The 18,350-nt window shown below is 37.9% G+C and overlaps 1 pseudogene; it reads left to right on the forward strand.

Annotated features, from left to right (window-relative positions):
- Window positions 1-4,669: 4,669 nt before the first annotated feature.
- On the forward strand, window positions 4,670-6,514 carry LOC119523142 (annotated as a pseudogene).
- The last annotated feature ends 11,836 nt before the right edge of the window (window positions 6,515-18,350 follow it).

An 18,350-nucleotide genomic window follows, 5' to 3' on the forward strand; every position in this document is an offset into this window, starting at 1 on the left:
ATGGCTTCCTCCAAAATGTGTCTCTCAGCTGCCCTCTCTAAGCCTCTGGGCATCCTTGCTTGGGCTTCTGTCTCTCTTAGCTTCTTTCTCTCAGCTCCTTTGCATCTTTGCTTGTTCTCCCAGGGCTTTTCTTTCTAAGCATCTGGGAGTCATCTCTTAGCTTCTCTGGGGCAAACTCTGGGCTTCAACTCTTAGCTTAGCATCTCCAAACATCTTTCTGTCTCCATCTCCAAGCATCTCCAAGCATCAGTGTCTGTGTCAGCTCTTAGCTTCTCTTAAGTATTTCAGTGAACCAATGAAGACCTACCCAGAATGGGCAGGGTCACATCTCCATGGAAATAATTTAATCACCCACAGTTGGGTAAGTCATATCTCCATGGAAACACTCAATCAAAAGGTTCCACCCAACAAGATTGGGTTAAAAAATCATGGCTCTTCTGGGGTCTATAACTGTTTCAAACTGGCACAACTCCCATTGTAAAAGTGAATCCATTTCTGGTATTTTACATTCTGGCAGCTTTAGCAAACCAGAACAATAACATTAAAATAACTGTCAAAAACCAATTGTTGATAAGGCTCTAAAGTGGCAGTAAAATTAAAACACCACTGGCACTGGTGGGAGTATAAATTGCTAAAACCACTTGAGAAAACAATGGAACCCTATTCACAATATTTGAAGAAATGGCTATATCATATCCCAGAAATTGCTTTAAGACATGTGCAGAAATTTTCATGGTAAAATAATTCATAATATCCCTCAACTGGAAAAACCACAAATATCCGTCATTAGTAAACTTGATTTAAAAAAATGTGGATTATTTATACAATGGAATACTACACAGCAATGAGAAAGAACAAACTAATGCTAAATCAACAAGAAGGATGAGTCTCACAACATAAGAATGCATTAGAGAAGCTGGATAAAAAAAGGGATATACTGTATGATTCCATTTCTATAAAGCTCAAAAATAAGCAAAACTGGAATATTATTCCACAACACAAAGGAACAAACACCAATGAATGTTACAATATTGCTGAGTTGCAAGAAAATACGCTGAAGAGATACAGAAGAGTATAAAATGTATGCTACCATTTACATGAAATTCTAGAAAACGGAAAATTGATTGACAGAAAGGGAAAGTAGATAAACAGTTGCCTGGGGCCAGTGCTGGGGGCAGACTGACTGCAAAGGGATATGAGAGAGCTGTTGGGGTAACAGAAATGTCTTGTATCTTGATTTTGGTAGTGGTCACACAGGTGTATACATTCACCCAAACTCATTGAACTGTACATATAAAATGGGTGACTTTCATTGTATGTCAATTACTCCTCAGTGAAGTTGATTTTTAAAGAAAAAGCAAGCACAACTCATAGATGGCGATAGAAGTCAGAATATTGGTTATTGATGGGGGGTTAATGACTGTAGTGGAAATGAAGGAGGCTTCTGGGGTGCTGATATTGTGCTATACCTTGATCTGCACAGTGGAAAATGCTTCAAATTACACACTTCTAAGTTGTGCCCTTTTCTATATGCATAGTATACTTCAATAAGAAATTTACATTAAAATTGCCAAGAGTGATTATTAGCAAGGGGGTAAAGCAAAAGGAATTACCAAACTGCTGGTACAAATATAAATTATCATGACCACTTTGGAAAACAGTATGTCATCTACAAACTGTGAAGTATGTATAACAAGCCACTGTGCACCTAGACATATATCTAACAGTTATGTGTACATATGTTCAACAAAAATATATGTACAAAAATGCTCACAATAGCATTATTTAGTGTCCTTGAATTGGAAGCATGCTACGTACACTACATGCCCATCATCAGTAGAGTGGATGAGTTCTCTGAGGTATAGTCATATAATGGAATACTGTACACCAATGAAAATAAACAAACTAGAGCTACATTAACAAGATAGATGAATCCCACAAATATAATATTGAATGAAAGCAGCCAGACCAAAAGGAAGCATGCACACTATATGATTATGTTTATATAAAGGTCAAAGTCTAGGTGACTCAAAGTCTGCTTCTGTCTAGAGGCAGAAAGTCATAAGAAAACATCACATTTATCCTAAAAATGAGAAGAATCCAGATGATCTATCCGATCATAACATTTTTTAACTATTCGGAGAGATGAGGTAGCAAGACAATCAAGGGAATTAAATTCCAAAGTGTGAAAATCCCCTCCAAGAACAGGACACATGAACTGTTTCACCTTTGGCAGAGCACAGAAGAAAGAAATCTCATAGAAGCAAGCAAGAAAAAGTCAACTAAATTTTAACGACTTCTTAAAGCCCAAGCGTGGCCATCCATATCAGTTTGTACTAACAAGGAGTCACAGATACAGGGGAGTTCACACTCAGAAGCCTCTTCTCCTCTGGTCTCCATTGGGTGCAAATGAGAAAGAGTGTGTGCATGCCAAGAGGTTGAGTGTCCCCATCAGGGAGGGGCAGCAAATGCTATGGGGCAGAGGCCAAAGCAAAATCTGTCTGCATTTGGAGAGAGACAGGAAAATGTTTTCCCCAGAGCTAAACACTAGGCAAAGATCCACAGCTTCAGGAGGAAGAGTAAAAGCAAAAGCCACCTGTCCCTGCAGGAGTGGTAGGAAAACCTTTTGGTCCTCATATCCTGCACCAATACAAAGCAGAATTCTACTATCAGTGGGGCAAGGGCAGGGAACTCTCTTCTGCCCAAGATCTTCAACAGACACAAATCAGACTTTGACTGTCAGAGGAGAGAGGCATACAAATGTGGACAAGGCCCCACCTCCAATAACCAAACACAGAACTTGAGTGAGACTGAGGCAGGACCAGAAGAACCAAGAACATTGGGTACTACCATCACAAGCCTAGCACTGAATAAAAAGCACTGGGGAGAGGGAGGAAAAAGAGGAAGGATCGAGAGCTCCTCTGTGGCACAGGTCTCTTGAGACTGCCAAAAGCTGAGAGTAGGAGGAACACTGAGACAAAACCTCTGGCATCCTAGACCCCACACCAGGCACAGGTAAAGTCAGAAGAAATTCTAGCTGATGGCAACAAAAAAAAAACCCAATCCTGGCTAAACTACTGACTAAATCTCCCAACTAACAGTCCAGAAGAAGAATAAGCATGCCAACATCCAGGCATAAATGCTATTTACCTTGGTCCTACTGTTCTTCTACAAATGATTCTGGTGTTTCAATGAAAAATTGAAAATCATGCCATAAGTCAAGAATAATCAATCCACTACCAAGAGAAAAAGCAATAGAAGAAGTGGACTCAGAGATGACATATATATTGGCAGTATTAGATAGAAAATCTGTAATAATTATATTATGTTAAAGAGTCTAGTGAAAAATGTGAACAAAGTGCATGAAGAGATTGGCAGTTTCAGCAGAGATGAAAACTATAGGAATCAAATGGAAATTCTAGAATTACATCACAGTCTGTCAATAGGATTATCATCAGAGTGAACATAGAAGATAAAAGGCAGAACAAACTTGAGAGGAGTCAATAACAATTATTCAAAATGAAACAGAGAGAAAAAAAGGAGTGAAAAATTAGGGCATCCAAGAGTGGTAGGATAATGTCAAATGGTTGTGCTGTTGGAGTACCAGAAGAAGAGAGAGAAGAGATTAGGATAGAAGATATATTTGAAGAGATGATGGCCAAGATTTTTCCAAAATTAGTGAAAGGCAAAACAAAAACAAACAAACAGCAAAAAAGATCCAGGAAAACCAAGCAGGAGAGAAAAAGGACACTCAAAAAGCTGAAAAATACAAAGAGAAAATATTTAAGACAACAAAACTTTTAAAAAATATAGAGAAACAAATATAATAATTATAGCAGATTCTCACACAGTAGGTGATCTTTAAGACTGACTTTTTTTCCCACTCAGCAGCAGACAAAAGAAAAATATATTTAAATCATTTAATGAATAAAACAGAAACCTTCCAACTTATAATTTTAAATCTGGTCTTCTTTATTTTTTTTGTGTGTAGATCCATGATTCTGTTATCATTCCCCATCTGCCATGTGGTCAATGTTAACATCAGCAGTGACAAGTCATGCTGGTAGCATGCACTTTTGATATAATGTGATGAGAATGACACATGGCACATCACCTCTCTGGTCCTCCTCTTCAAGACTCATAAACCCAGTCTAATCATGATCAAAACATCAGATAAGTCCCAACTGAGGAACATTCTGCAGGGTACCTGACCAGTGTTCCTCAACACACTCGAGGTAATACAAAAAAAAAAAAAAAAAAAAAAAAAGGAATGTGAAAGAATCTGTCAAAGCCAAGAGGAGACTAAAGAGACATGACAGCAAGTGTAATGTGGCATTCTGGAGCAGAAAAAGAAAATTAGATCAAAACTAAGGAAATACTGGTTTATTAATTGTGCTAAAGGTGTCATACTAATATAAACATTTAATAATATGGAAAACTGGGTATGCAGTATGGGTGGACTCCCTGTACTACCTTAACAACTTTTCAGTTAGCCTAAAACTATTCCAAATTAAAAGTTTAATTAATAGTATAACTATTAAAATGTGCTATCATCAAGTGTAATAATTGCTCCACACCAATTGAAGGTTTTGGTGGTGGGGTGGTGTATGGGAATCATGTATTTTATGCATGATTGTTCTGTAAACCCACAACTTCTCCAATAAAGAAAAAAAATTAGTTTATTTTAAAAAATTTAATGGTAGCAGATGTGTGGGGAAGGGAACCAGAACTCAAAGTAAGATCCGTGTGGTGGTGAGCTTCCTGTCCTATTTTTTCCCTTTGTATCTCCCAGCCTGGATTCAAAGGCAGCTCACATTTTGGAGTTGTCCACGAGGTGTGGACAGAAAGAGTTCTAAGAAAATGCCTCTTTGGTCTAAGGAGTAGGAAGGAAGATACCCTTCAGGACACAGAAAGTGAGGGACTTGGAGAACTGAAACAATGGTAGGCAATTGCCCAGGTCACCAAAACTTGGGTGATCCAAATATCACTGCACCCAACAACAGCAAAATATATGCTTTCCCAAACACATACAAAACATTCACTAAGATTGAATATGCCCTTGGTCATAACATAAGTAACAATAAACTTAAAAATTGAAATCTTCCAATTGATCATAATTGATTCAAACTAGAAAGCAAATAATAAGAGAGGGATGGTAGACAAATTTTGAAACAGTTGAAAGTTAAAAAACACCCTCTTAAGCAATCTATGGGTCAAAGAAGATGTCTCAAGAAAATTTGAAAAATGGAGTGAACATATTTAAAATGAAAATACAACATTTCACAACATGTGGGATGCAACTAACGCAATGTTTTGAGGGGGAAATTGTAGAATTATTGTTTACATTAAGAAATAAGAAAGATCTTGTTTTAATTTTCTAGGCTGCTTAAAGCAGGTACACAAAATGCATTGGCTTGAACAATGGGAATTTATTAGTTTATGGTTTTGAGGCTGAGAAAACGTCCAAATCAAGCTATCATCAAGATTATGCTTTCATCCTAAAGACTGACTGCTGGCAATCCTTGGCTCCTCCGCCACATGGCAAAGCACATGGTGGCATCTGCTGTTCTCTCCCTTCTCTTTTGGGTTTCATTGATTTCAACTTTTTGCTTCCAAGTCTGTCCCTCTTTCTCTCTGTATTCATTCTATTAATAAAGGACTCCAGTAATAGGATTAAGTCCCATCCTGAATGACCTGGGACACAACTTAACTGAAGAAGGCTCATCAAAAGATCCTACTTATAGAATAGAAGGAAATTTCCACAACAAGATAAAGGGAATAGACAGCCATTGTAGTACATTGAGCTCCAAAGAGACAGCTCTGGGGCAAGTGCAAGCCCGGTGGACACTGGGCAACTGTGTGCCTCACAGATGAAAAGTAACTAGACATGGGCAAAGGGGACCCTAAGAAGCTGAGAGGCAAAATGTCATCATCTATGTTCTTTATGCAAACATGCCAGGAGGAGCACAAGAAGAAGCACCCAGATGCTTCCATCAACTTTTCAGAGTTTTCTAAGAAGTGCTCAGAGAGGTAGAAGACTATGTCTGCTAAAGAGAAAGGAGAATTTGAAGACATGGCTAAGTTTGACAAGTCCTATTATGAAAGAGAAATGAAAACCTACATCCCTCCTAAAGAGGAAACAAAAAAGAAGTTGAAGGATCCCAATTCAACCAAGAGGTCTCCTTCAACCTTATTCTTGTTTTGTTCTGAGTATCACTCCAAAATCAAAGGTGAACATCCTGGCCCATCCATTGGTGATGTTGCAAAGAAACTGGGAGAAATGTGGAATAACACCACTGCAGATGACAAGCAGCCTTATGAAAAGAAGGCTGCTAAGCTGAAGGAGAAATACGAAAAGGATATTGCTGCATACTGGGCTAAAGGAAAGCCTGATGCAGCAAAAAAGGGAGTCGTCAAGGCTGAGAAAAGCAAGAAAAAGGAGGAAGACAAAGAAGATGAGGAAGAGGAGGAGGAGGAGGAAGATGAAGAAGACGAAGATGATGATGATGAATAACTCAGTTCCAGTGCAGTTTTTTTTTCTTGTCTATAAAACATTTAACCCCCCTGGGCACATCTTACTCCTTCTAAAGAAAAATATTGAAATGTTTTGGCTGTGTAAGATTTGTTTTTAAACTGTACAGTGTCTTTTTTTGTATAGTTAACACAACTACTGAATGTGTCTTTACATAGCCTGTCCTGGTAGTCTTTTCAATAGCCACTAATCTTGCCTGATACTGTATGGGGGTTGTAATTGGCATGGAAATTTAAAGCAGGTTCATGTTGGAGCACAGCACGAATCAGTTGTATATGGGGATGGTAGTTTTTTCATCTTCAGTTGTCTCTGATGCAGCTTATCTGAAATAATTGTCATTCTCTTAACTGAATACCACTCTGAAATTGCAAAAAAAAAAAAAAAAAAAAAAAACTTGCAGCTGTTTTGTTGACATTCTGAATGCTTCTAAGTAAATACAATTTTTTATTAAAAAATGAAGGGAATATATGAAAAACCCGCAACTAACATCCTATTCAATGGGGAAAGACTGAACGTTTTCCCTCTAAGATCAGTGACAAGACAAGAATGCCCAATCTGTTCTGGTTTGCTAATGCTGCCATTATGCAAAATACCAGGAATGGATTGGCTTTTATCAAGGGGGTTTATTTGGTTACAAATTTACAGTCTGAAGGCCATGAAAATGTCCAAATTAAGGCATCAACACAAGTATACCTTCAACAAAGGAAAGCCAATGGTGTCCAGAAAACCTCTGTTAGCTGGGAAGGCACAGGGCTGGCATCTGCTGATCCTGGGTTGTGTTCCAGCTCCTCTCTCAGCGCCTCTGCTTTCTTCAAAATGTTGCTCTTTGGTGTTTTGTCCTCTCTTAGCTTATCCAGAGCACAAGTCTGCTTTCAGTGGCCATCTCCAAAATGTCAGCTGCAGCAGTGAGCTCCCTCTGTCTGAGCTTCTTATATAGGACTCCAATGATTAAATCAAGACCCAAGCTGAATGGGTAGGGCTGCATCTCCATGGAGACAATCTAAACCAAAGGTATTACCCACAGTTGGGTGGGTCACATCTCCATGGAAACAACCCAATCTTAATATTCCAACCTAATCAACACTAATGCCTCTGCCCCCACAAGATTGCATCAAAGAACATGGCATTTTGGGGGACATAATACATCCAAACTGGCACACCACTGTCATTATTGTTGTTCAACATTGTGCTGGAAGTTCTAGCTACAGCAATTAGGCAAGAAAAAAAAAAGGCATCCAAATTGGAAAGGAAGAAGTAAAGCTTTCACAGTTTGCAGATGACATGATCCCATATGTAGAAAATCGCAAAAAAATCTATAGCAAAGCTACTACAGCTAATAAATGAGTACAGCAAAGTGGCAGGATACAAGATCAACATGCAAAAATCAATACTGTTTCTATACAGCAGTAATGAGCAATCTGAGGAGGAAATCAAGAAAAAAAATTCCATTTACAATAGCAAACAAAAGAATCAAATATGCAGGAATACATTTAACCAAGGACATAAAAGACCTATACACAGAAAACTACAAAAAATTGCTAAAAGAAATCAAGGAAGACCAAAATAAATGGAAGGACATAACATTTCATGGACTGGAACACTAAATATAGTTAAGATGTCAATTATACCCAAATTGATTTATAGATTCAATACAATACCAATTAAAATCCCAACAACTTTCTTTGCAAAATAGAAAACCAATAATCAAATTTATTTTGGTGGGCAGGATGCCTGTAATCGCTAAAAATATCTTGAGAAAGAAAAATGAAGTGAGAATTCTCACACTACAGTACTTTAAGGCATACTAAAAGCTACAGTGGTCAAAACAGCATGGTAGTGGCATAAAGATAGGTTTGGAAATAGACCGTCTCATCTATAGACAACTGATCTCTGACAAGGAAGTAAAGTCAAGTCAACTGGGACAGAGCAGCCTCTTCAATAAATGGTGTTTGGTGAACTGGATATCCATATTCAAAAGAATGAAAGAAGACTCCTACCTCACACCTTATACAAAAATAAACTCCAGTTGGATCAAAGACCTAAACATAAGTGCTAAGACCATAAGACTCTTAGAAGAAAACATAGGGCAATATCTTAAAGATCTTGTGATAAGAGGTGGTTTCCTAGACCCTACACTGAAAGTGTGAGCAATGAAAGAAGAAATAGATAAAAGGGATCTCCTCAAAACTGAATACTTTTGTGCATCAAAGGACTTTGTCAGGAAAGTAAAAAGGCAGCCTATGCAAGGGAGACAATATTTGGAAACCACATATTAGATAAGGGCTTAATATTCAGAATATATAAGGAGATCCTAAAACTCAAGAACAAAAAGACAAACAACCAATTGAAAAATGGGCAAAAGACTTGAACAGACACTTCTCTGAAGAGGAAATACAAATGGCTCAAAGACATGAAAAGATGCTCAACTTCACTAGCTATTAGGGAAATGCAAATCAAAACCACAATGAGATATCTTCTCAAACCTACTAGAATGGCCACTATTAAAAAAAAAAAAAACAGAGAACCACAAGTGTTGGAGAGGATATGGAGAAATAGGTACACTTATTCACTGTTAGTGGGAATGTAAAATGGTGCAACCACTCTGGAAGGCAGTTTGGCAGTTCTTTAGAAGCTAAGTATAGAATTGCTGTAAGATCCAGTAATCCCATTACTAAGTATATATTGGAGGAACTGAAGGCTAGGACACGAATGGACATTTGCACACCAATGTTTATAGTGATATTATTCATGATTGCCAAGAGATGGAAACAGCCAAAATGTCCATCAACAGACGACTGGAAAAACAAACTGTGGTATATACTTACGATGAGATATTACACAGCTGTAAGATAGAGTAAAGTCATGACACATGCAACAGTGTGGATGAACCTTGAAGACATTAGGCTGAGTGAAATTAGCCAGAAACAAAAGAACAAATACTGTATGGTCTCACTAATATGAGCTAACTATAATTATCAAACTCTGAGAGTTAAAGTTAACAACACAAGTTATCTGGAGGTAGAAAGAGGATAGATATTGGGCATTTGAGGCTGAAGGAGTAAAAATTGTTTGACAGGATTGATTGTAAAGATCCAGAAATGGATAGCACAATACTATGTGATGGTAGCACAATACTGTAAGTATAAGGAACAAAGCTGAGTTGAAAGAGGAAGGCTAGGGGCATGTATGACACCAGAAGGAATGATAGAGGATAAAAACTGGGACTGTATAAATTAGCAAAACTTAGAGTGGACAATTATGGTGATTAAATGTAGAAATATAAGAAAGTTTTTACATGAGGGAGAACAAGTGAATGTCAACATTGCAAGGTTTTGAAAATGGGATAGTGTATGGGAAAAATACAATTAATGGATACTAGCATCTACAGATAACAGTAACATTTTAATATTCTTCCATTAATTGTAACAAATGTGATATACCAAAGCTAAATGTCGATAGAAGGGGGTATAAGGGAGAGGTATGAGATTGTTGTTGTTGTTTCTCCATTTACATTTTTTTATTCTTTATTCTTTTATTTATTCCTCTTCTTTCATTGAGGAAGAAATGGAAATGTTCTCATGAAGATTGTGGTGGTGAATGCATAAAAATATGATTATACCAGGAGCTATTGATTGTTCACTTAGGATGGATTGCATGGTGTGTGAATAAAACTGTTTAGAAATAAACAGAAAGATACAAGTGCTGGAGAAGATGTGGAGAGAGATATATACTTATTCACTCTTCGTAGGGACATAGAATTTTGCAGCCCTTCTGGAGGGCAGTGTGGTGTTTCCACAGGAGGCCAAGTATAGGGTTGCCATATGATGTTGCAACCCTATTATTAGACAAAGATTGGAAGAACCGAAATCAGGGATACGAATAGGCATTTGCACACTGGTGTTTATGGCCACAATATTCACGATTTGCAATGGATGGAGGTGGCCTAAGGGTACATTGATGGGTAAACAGAAGGGCAAACTGTGGTGTATACATACAACAGACTATTGACGGCTGGAAGAAAGAATGAAGTTGTGAGACATACAACTAGGTGAATGAACCTTGAAGACATTATGTTGAATGAAATAAGACAGAAATGAAAGGATCAATATTTTAAGGCCTCATAATATAAACTAACTATCATGAGCAAACGCTAGGATCAAATTTGAGAGCATAGGTTATCAGGGGATAGAACGTGGGCAGACACTGGGCAATCAATGAATGCAGGACTACGTAATTTTCAATAAGTCTTATTATAAAGGATCCTAGATTGTAAGCTCTTACAGCAGTTATTTAAGAGATGTTTATTTGGTACAAAATTTATATTCTCTGTAGCACAATATCTAATTTAACTTGTATAGTCACTTTATTTAAACAACATAATTACATGGAACCTAGTATAGGGAATGAGAAATTATAATTCTGTACAGGTTAATGTAATAACCAAATACATCCCAGAGTATTTTGGGCAGAAAATAAAAACGTTTCTGCAAAGTCCCCTTGCAGGACTGGGGAAAAATGTGGAAATATTAAACTTTCCCACCTGGGGAATTGCTGATATTCTCACAAGCATTGGGGACTGCCAATTTGGAGGGCTGAGCCCTTGATCTTGGGGCTTGCCTTATGGGGCTTGTTGCTGCAAAGGAGAGGCTAAGTGTACTTACAATTGTGCCTAAGAGTCACCCCCAAAGGACTTCTTTTGTTGCTCAGGTGTGGCCTCTTTCTCTAAGCCAACTCAGCGGGTTAACTCACTACCATCCCCCCATGTGGGGCATGATTCCCAGGGGTGTAAATCTCCCTGGAAATATGGAACATGATCCTGGGGATGAGACTGGACCTGGCATTGTGGGATTGAGAATGATTTCTTTACCAAAAGGGGGGAAAGAAATGAAACAGTATGAAGTTTCAGTGGCTGGGAGGTTTTAAATGGAGTTGAGAGGTCATTCTGGAGGTTATTCTTATACAATACATAGAATTCCTTTTTAGTTTCTAGTGTATTAGAATAGCTAGAAGGAAATACCTGAATCTGTTGAACTGTAATCCAGTAGTCTTGATCCTCTTTTTTTTATACACATATAAATGGGTTATTTCCATCCCAGTTCTTGTTGGTTGACAAGCATCCCTGAATTCCAGTTTGTGGTAGAAAGATAAAATTTTATATAATTTTCCTAAAGACTCTACATTAAAATGGCAATTGAGTATTGAGGTAAAAAATCCTTTAGGATATCTGTTTCTCATATCTATAAAATTATAATGTAAGTCATTTCAAAAATAATTTATAATCATTTGCTTTTCAAACTTCTCAGGCACCATCTCTTTTATTCAATGAGGTGAACTTAAGATTGGATTTTTCTTCACTTCCGCTGAATCAGGGAAACATGCAGGGAAGTGGAACAGATAATTTGGATTATTGTAATGAAGAAAATCCAGACTGCCACAACTTTTCCTTGTTCCTTCCTGACATTTTTTCCCTCATCTGTCCCTGTGTGACATTGTTTATTTCTAGGGTTTCAAACCTTAGTCTATAAAATGACACCCAATTATTATCTCCATATTTAAAAAAAAGTGGGTTGATGACAAAACCTCGAGGGCAATATACTGAGTGAAATAAGCCAGACACATAAGGACAATTATTGCAGGGTCTCACTGATAAGAACTAATTATAATATGTAAACTCATAGACATGAAATATAAGGTATCAAGATATAGGACAAGGCTTAAAAATGGGGAGGGGTTGCTTAGTATGAGCAGAATGTTCAATTAGGATGAACTTAAATGTTTGGAAATGAACAGGGGTGTCAGTAGCAAGATGTGAGAATAACTAACAGCACTGAATGGTGTGTGAATGAGGTGGAAAGGGGAAGCTCAGAGTCATATATGTCACCAGAAGGAAAGTTGGAGGTCCAAAGATGGGAATGTATAAAACTGAATCCTATGGTGGGCAATGTCCATGATCAACTGTACAAATACTAGAAATCGCTTCCACGAACCAGAACAAATGTATGCAATACAATTAGAAGTTAATAATAGAGGGGCATATAGGGAAGAAATATATACCTATTGCAAACTATATACTACAGTTAGTAGTATTTCAACATTTTTCATAAACAGTAACAAATGTACTATACCAACACTACGAGTCAACAATTGAGGGGGGTTGGTTAAGGATAGGGGAGGATTAGAGTTTCCTTTTCTTTTTTTCTTTTTTCATCTTTCACTTTATTTCTTGTCTGGAGTAATGAAAAGTTTCTAAAAATTGAACAAAAATTAAGTGTGGTGATGGATGTAAAACTATATGAGGGTACCCAGGGGCAAGTGATTGTACACTTTGGATCTTTGGATAATTGTATGTTATCTGAACAATCTCAATAAAAATTAAAAAAAAAGAAAAAAAATCATTTGGTAACACTCAGGGATTTATGAGTTGAAGAAAGAAGGTCATTGACCATAAAAGAGAGATAAAATGCTCACAGAAGGGAAGAGGATGTGTGATTCTTCTAAAAAGGGAAAGTACTAGGATCAGATGATATAGTGGTGAGAAAATCCCTGAGTCACAAGAATGATATGGAATCATATCAATATGAGGAAAACCATTGATGACTTTGTTAGGAAAGGATGTGAATAACATATTATATGGAGAAATTGTGAATGCAGGAAATAAATATGTGAGATATAGCTAACAACCAATAACATAACTGATACAGCAGTGAAGAAATATTAACAAAATCATGAATTACAGTTATTTTTGCATGATACTTACTTTGTGAAAGATAGTCATGTGTCAACTTAAAACGTATGAGTTGAATAAGCCTCTAAGAAGGAAAATGCTGATTATTCTTATGAAAATCATGCATGCATCATTCTTATGAGCATGAAGAATTTTAAAATAAAAGAACATTTTTGGACATTACTTAAAATTAATAGCAGTAAGGACTCAAGAACTCATTTTTAAAATACCATAATTGTTTATTATGAGCTTGGGAAAGAGACAGACCAACACTATTCATAATAATGAATGTAATCATGGCAGTTCCTCTTGTCATATAAATATTGGATCCAATCATATCATGAAAAATATGGTTTAAATAGGAATAGCATTTTTCCTTTGAAAATATAAACTAATACCTTTTTCTAGAGGGAGAGCTTTAAAAACAAGATCGATTCTTACATGTGTACCATTATATTTGAAAGTCTGAAGGAAATTGAATTATTCCACATGGCCTACTAATTGGATTTGAAAGCTTTATGTTTCTAGTTAGACAAGCAGTAAGTACACCAGAGGCTGAACAGAATCCAAGAGCAGGTTGACCAATATTGGAAACCATCTAAATAATATGTGTTTATTTTATTTATTTTATTTTATTTTATTTGCAATTTATTGAGCTATATTCACACACCATACAAACCATCTGAAATATACAATCACTGGCTCACAGTATCATCACATAATTGTGCATACAACCCCATGATAAATTTTAGAACATTTTCATTAACTGCAGAAAAGAAATAAAAATAAAAAGAATACCCAAATCCTCCCATACCACTTATCCCCACCCTATAATTGACCCAGTGTTGGTGTAGTACATTTGTATTGTTGATGAAAAAGTATTAATATATTACTGTTATAGTCCATAGCTTGCAATAGGTACATTTTCCCCATAAATCATCTATTATTAACTCCTTCTAATATTGTCATACATTTGTTCATTTGTTCTAGTTCATGAAACAACTTTTTTATATCTGTACAGTTAATCACAAGCATTGCCCACCACAAGATCATCGTTGTGTTATACATTCCCATGTTTTAACCTCCAACTGTCCTTCTTATGACATACTTGACTATAAACTTCCACTTTCTACCACATTCACACACTGTTCAGCACTGTTAATTATTCCCACAATAATGCACTACCATCAACTTTCCTTTGTCCATTTCCAAACTTGTGTTTATTTTTGGTACTCTAAATCACATGTTAAAATATTTACAATATTTTATCATTGTGAAAGTAATTCATAAGTGTTTCACAAGTGTTGGAAAATATTGAAATCATAACTAAGAAAATAAAAAATTTACTCACATTTTCACTTTCAAGAGAGAAACATGTTGCTATTTGGCTGTATGGTCTCCCAGCTGTATGTATGTCTATATGAAAAAATATACATGTCCCACAGTCCTTTGATCCTAGTTTTAATTTGAATAGGTTGGAAATATTGGGACATCTGTCATGCATGGATAATTCAGTTTTAAAATTTGGATTATAAGAATTCTGCCTAGGAGGTGGGGCAAGATGGCAGCATAGGGAGGTGTGGAATTTAGTTAGTCCTCTAGAGCAACTAGTAAATACCCAGGAACAACTACTAAATAGTCCAGACAAACTGTTGGGGGGCATCTGTGACTGGACACACATCGTACACCAGTCTGGAATAAGTGGAATGGCTGAGATCACAGCATAGAACTGTAAGTAAAGCTCCCTGTTCTAGTTTGCTAATACTGCCCTTTCACAAAACACCAGAAATGGAAAGACTTTTGTTGTGGGCAGCCAACTCAGCACCCGGCAGTCGGCCTAGTGGCACGGTCCCTGGGCCTTCAGTACATGTCGCAGTGACCGTTCTGCAAGGCGGAGCACCGAGTGGCACCTATGACTCCTGCCTAAAAGGAATTTGCTTCTTGCTGCTGTTTCTTATATTCTTACTGCCTCTTTTTCCCATTTGGTGTCTTTTGGGCTCTGTGGTGGTGGCATGCTCCCACACCTAGCTACATTAATGAGCCAGCGGCTTACCCTGCATTAGCTTCAGCGTAAGTGACAATGCCTGCTCCTTTCTTAGAAGACAATAGGTCACCCTTTCTGCTCACTCCCACTGGCCACCTGTCAACTAGGCGGGAATCCCCCTTCCCCAGCTTTGAAAGAGTTAGCTAGAAGAAACAAAAAGGTAATGATTAACAGACTCTAAAACATGAACACAAAAAATAGTTATAGATTGCTTGGTGCCAAATAACAGGAACTGTTATGCCTGTGCCCGAACACTGTGTCTTGCTGCGCTCCAGGGAGTCTGTCCCTGCTAGCCCATTGATCACTGTGTAAGAATAAATAGTGTCTGAAATTTAGCCAAACTCTTCTAGTATTGCTTGCCTAAATGCTAGGGTGTATGTTATAGAAAATTATAAAAATAAAGCTCTGATGCTCTGCTTGGTCGGAGATTCCATCTTCGTACCCGGACACGACAAGGTGTCTGTCTTCTTTCTTCGCCGACTCCAGCCCCCCTATCAGGACCCTGACCGTTGCTGAGGCCGACCCTCGGCATTTTGTAAAGGGGGTTTATTTGATTACAAAGTTACATTCTTTAGGCCATAAAGTTTCCAAGGTAAGGCATCAACGAAGGATATCTTCACAGAAGAAAGGCCATTGGCATCTGGAAAGCCTCTGTTAGCTGGGAAGTCATGTTGGTTGGTGTCTGCTTGCTCCCAGGTTGTGTTTCAAAATGGCGTTCTCCAAAGTGTTGCTCTTGGGGTATTTTGTCCTCTCTTAGCTGCAGCTGCTCTATGTCCGGGCCTGTGTGGCTCTTTTTAAAGTACTCCAATGATCCAATAAAGACCAACCCTGAATGGGTGGGGCAACACATCCATGGAAATAATCCAATGAAAGGTCTCACCCACAGTTGATTTCTCCATGGAAACACTGAACCAATAGGTTCCATCCTAATCAACACTAAGAAGAAGGCTTTTTCTGGGGGATATAATATATATAAACCAGGACACTCCCCAAACTATGGAGTTGGCAACCCTCCCCCACCAGCATGGCAGGCTGAGCTGACACATGTCCCTGTGGGAAAAAGAAGCAGTCTTCTAGGAGTAAGGGAAAGTAACTCAGCCAAGCTCCAATTGCAGTATTAATTAACAAATTTGGACTACTGAATAAAGCTACAAGCACAGATAAACCTGAAGCAAGCAAGAAAGGAACGCTGAGGTCTCTCCTGGCAGAGAGGAGATGGGGCTTATGGAAGGAAAATAAATAAATAAAAACAGAGGCTTATGGAGATGACTGAGCTCAGAATAGTGTAAACAGCTGTGTTCCAAGAAAAGGGACACAGAGAACCAAGTACCAATTCAAGTTGACCAGCAAACTGGGGGATTGGGGACTGGCTCTGAAAAGAGGATTTCTTTCTTTTTTCTTTTTTTTCTCCCATTCTAAGTAACTCATTATAGAAAGCCTCAGGCATTTTCTATTGTCAGCACTGACCCAGGCAATAGTGGAGTTAAGAGAGTCAGAGAGACAAAGGAGGAATACAAGTGTAGAAGGTAACTCTTTAAAGGGTGTATCTTCCCTAAGAAAAGAGGAATGGGGTACAGCTCAAGTGGCTGCCTTCCCTCAGAGAATTTAGAACCCAGGGTTTGGTGGGGGCAGGCCAAAAACAGCTTAAGCTTGGCTTCTGACACCATTGACCCCTGGCCAGGACAAGGTCCATTGAGAATTAAAGGGACCACACCTCTTTACACCAGTGGGGAGCTGTGGGTTGACAAGCAGTACCTGCTGGGCAGGATAGGAATAGCAAAGAGTTTAGAGTCCTCACAGGAAAGTCCAACAACAAGCTGGATCTCACCCTCAGGGAAACCTGATACTGATTACACCCTCCCCCTAAGACCTGGGCCCATCTTTTCTGGGAAAATCTGATTGAGGTAATCAAGGAAACCAGATGCCTGGACAACAAAAAATTATGAGGCACACTAGAAAAATGAAGATATGGCCCAGGCAAAGGAAAAAGCTTACACCTCAAAAGAGATACAGGAGCTGAAACAACTAATTAAAGATGTTCAAACAAATCTTCTAAGTCAAATCAATGAGCTGAAGGAAAATGTGGCAAAAGAGATGAAAGATATAAAGTAGGCATTGGATGACCATAAAGAAGAATTCATAAGCTTGAAAAAAAAAAAAAAACAAATGTCAGAACTTATGGGAATAAAAGGTAAAATAGAAGAGATGAAAAACAAAATGGAGACATACAACAGCAGTTTTGAAGAGACAGAAGAAAGGATTCATGAAGTGGAGGACAGAACATCAGAAATCCAACATACAAAAGAACAGGTAGAGAAAAGAATGGGAAAATATGAGCAGGGTCTCATGGAGCTGAATGTCTACATGAAGCATATGAATATACATGTCATAGGTGTCCCAGAAGGAGAAGAGAAGGAAAAAGGGGCAGAAACAGTAATGGAGAAAATAATCACTGAAAATTTCCCATCTCTTATGAAAGACATAAAATTGCAGACCAAAGAAATGCAGCATACCCCAAACACAATAGATATGAATAGACCTATGCCAAGACACTTAATAATAGATTATCAAATGTCAAAGACAGAGAATTCTGAAAGCAGCAAGAGAAAATTGATCCATCACACACAAGGGAAGCTTGATATGACTATGTGCAGACTTCTCAGTAGAAACCATGGAGGCAAGAAGGCAGTGGTATGATATATTTAAGATGGTGATAGAGAAAAACTGCCAACCAAGAATCCTATATCCAGCAAAACTGTACTTCAAAAATGAGGGAGAGTTTAAAATATTCTCAGACAGACACTGACAGAGTTTGTGAACAAGATACATGCTCTACAGGAAATACTAAAGGGAGCACTACAGACAGATAGGAAAAGACAGGAGAGAGAGAGGTTTGGAGCACAATATTGAATGATGGTCACACAATAACGTAAGTACACTGAACAAAGACAATAAGGTTGAGGGAGGAAGGTTAGTGGCAGTAGGATGATGGGGGAAGAATAGAAGATAAAGACTGGGACTGTATAACTTAGTGAAACCTAGAGTGGTCA

Source organism: Choloepus didactylus, chromosome X, assembly GCF_015220235.1.
Source record: "Choloepus didactylus isolate mChoDid1 chromosome X, mChoDid1.pri, whole genome shotgun sequence".
In the NCBI taxonomy this organism is placed as follows: Eukaryota; Metazoa; Chordata; class Mammalia; order Pilosa; family Megalonychidae; genus Choloepus; species Choloepus didactylus.